Consider the following 2,948-nt stretch of genomic DNA (forward strand, 5'->3'; position numbering starts at 1 on the left):
CCTGGGCATGTGGTAAGCTATCACTTGTCAATGGAATATCTAAGGAGATGAGATTACCTATATTACCATACATTGACTGAGGCAGAGTTTTTATTGTGAAAGGTTGTACGTGGTAGAGAACAGGGAGAATCACACACTGGCAAACTCGAAACTTTTAGAAAACCAGCACCTAACGAAGTGTCTGGCAGATCATAGGAATACTATAATTTATTTTTAACAAAAGATATCTGTGACATTGTTTCTCCCCAAATATCTTCAGTGAGCTTAAGACCAACTCAGGTGATATCTTTAAGGTACATATACCGTTGAATTTTTTTTAAAAAGAGGAAAAGTGGAAATAAGAAGCAAGTAAGAAAAATTATAATCTTCCCTTTTATAAGCTATTTTATATTTCCTGCTGTCCTGAAAATGCCACCATTTATTGCATGAGTGTTTCTTTCTTCTCTGACTTTGTCCAGGCTTTTCTCCCTTAGAACAACCTAAGAATTGTGAAAAATACGTTATAATGCTATGGAAGATACTGCATTGGTACATGTAGTTTGGAGTCCCCCATCTAGGCACTCATGTCAATAAACATACATTTTTAATTGGCTTCTTAAGAAACCAAAAGTAGAAAGGGAAATGAAAGAGAAATAAATTGAAAAAAAAACCCAAAACAACAAAAAACCCCAGAAAATGAAAGTTCCTATCCTCACTATTTAGAAGGCACTCATCACCCCAAGTCCTCAGAACTTGCTTAGACTTCCCCTTCAGGCAATCCTGCAGAATCTCCCAGCTTCTCCATGGCCCTCTCTATCTCTGTGCTGCTGGCCCTGTGGATGCTGTGCTCCAGCTCGGCCTGCTCTCTGGACTGTGACCTGCCTCTGAGCTCTGGCAACCTGGAAACCTTCACACTTTTGAGTCAAATGGAGGGAATCTCCATTCTGTCCTGTCTGACAGACAGGACTGACTTCAGATTTCCTCAGACACTTGTGGACGGGAGCCAGTTTGAGAAGATGTAAGCTATGGCTGTCATGCATGAAGTGTTCCATCAGGTCCTCGACCTCGTCAGCACAAGTGGCTCTCTTATGACTTGGGATGAGACCCTCCTGGATACATTCCTCATTGGACTTTATCAGCAGCTGAGCGACCTGGAGATGTGTTTAGGGAAGGAAAAGGCGGTGGCAGAGTCACCTCTGGCAAGTGAGAACTCCAGACTGGCTGTGAAGAGGTACTTCCGAGGAATCAGCATGTATCTGAAAGAGAGAGAATACAGTCATTCTGCTTGGGAGATTGTCAGGGTGGAAATCAGCAGGTGCTTGTTCTCTGTTAACAAGCTCACAGGAAAATTCAGGAAATAAAGAAGACATTGAGCCTGAAAACAGTTCATCTGGTCAACCAAAATGGCTATTTTCTAAGACTCAACGTGCAATCTTCATCTCTATTTTTATAACAGATGATAAATAAGTAATAGCAAATGTAAAGGATTATTGTAAAACTATATTAAATGTTGTAAGTTACAATAAGTTGTTTAGAACAATCCATTTGCTATAGCTGAAAAAAAACATGTAATTTTTATTTAAATTATTTAAATATTTATGCTGTTCATAGTATTTAAATATTTATTGTTCATAAAACACTTGTTTAGTATTATATTTTGTATGAGACTACTGTTTATTTTTAAGTTATGGTAAATACAAGCAATTTTTAAAAACCATTTTTATTTGCACATACATGTTGAATAAAAACCGAAAGCTGGATCCCACAAAATACACCTAAGCAAGATTCCTGAATAAAGAGGGAATAGGGGTAGCCTGGCATGAATCATAGCACAATGGACATGTCGAGGAGGGACTGAATGTGGTTCCTCGAAATGCAGCTTAGAGGTGGAAGGGTATCTGGAGGAAAGCCGAGGGCACGGGCACAACTGCCTGCTTGATGCCTATAACAACTGGACATGCTTCAGGGTTTAATGGAGAACCATCAGGTAGAGATATTTGTTATTGCTGTTATTGTCATTAACTATGCATATAGCAGTTAGCCGGTAAATAATTATTCACCTCTGAGTCTTTTGTAGTAATTATTAGGTTGGTGCAAAAGTTATTGCGGTTTTTGCAATTATTTTTAACCTTTTAAACCGCAATTACTTTTGCACCAACCTAATATTTAGATAAATTCAGGTACCTCTCAATCTTTGGTCAGTGCCTCTATATTTCAAGAGCCAGGGAGAAAGAACTGGTTAAACATGCAGAGAAGCTGACTGGGAATGTACAGGGTCTCAAAGACCACAGGACAAGATTTTTGGGAGATAAAAGTCTTGCATAGATAATAACAACGAAACCCCAACCTATTTAAAAAACGGGCAAAGGACTTGAATAGACATTTCTTTAAAGGAATATATGGCCAACGAGAACATGAAAAGATATTTCAATATCACTAATCATTAGGGAAATGGAAATCAAAACCGTAATGCAAATCTTACCTCACACTCAGAATGGCTACTATTAAAAAAAAGTATTGATTAGGATGTGGAGAAATTGGAACCCTGTGCACTATTGGTGAGAAGATAAAATGGTGCAGCTATTGTGGAAAAAAGTATGGTGGTTCCTGAAAAAATTAAAAATATAATTACCATATGATCCAGCAATTCCACTTCTAGGTATATACCCCAAAAAGTGAAAGCAATGTCTCAAAGAGATGTTTATACACTTATGTTCATAGCAGCATTACAATAGCCAAAAGGTAGAAGCAATCCAAGTATCTACTAATAGATGAATGGATAAACTGTGGTATAGCCATACAATAGAATATTATTCAGTGTTAAAAAGGAAGGAAATTTGGGGATGCAAAGTACAGCATAGGGAATTTAGTCAATAATATTGTGATGACTATTTATGGAGTCAGATGGGTATTAGACTTATCAGAGTGATCACTTCATAAGTTATGTAACTGTCTAATCACTATGTTGT

The 2,948-nt window shown here is 37.6% G+C and overlaps 1 pseudogene; it reads left to right on the forward strand.

The window, feature by feature from the left end:
* Positions 1–782: 782 nt before the first annotated feature.
* LOC117031738 (interferon alpha-2-like) lies at positions 783–1,340 on the forward strand (annotated as a pseudogene).
* Positions 1,341–2,948: the final 1,608 nt, after the last annotated feature.

Source organism: Rhinolophus ferrumequinum, chromosome 12 (assembly GCF_004115265.2).
Source record: "Rhinolophus ferrumequinum isolate MPI-CBG mRhiFer1 chromosome 12, mRhiFer1_v1.p, whole genome shotgun sequence".
Lineage (NCBI taxonomy): Eukaryota > Metazoa > Chordata > Mammalia > Chiroptera > Rhinolophidae > Rhinolophus > Rhinolophus ferrumequinum.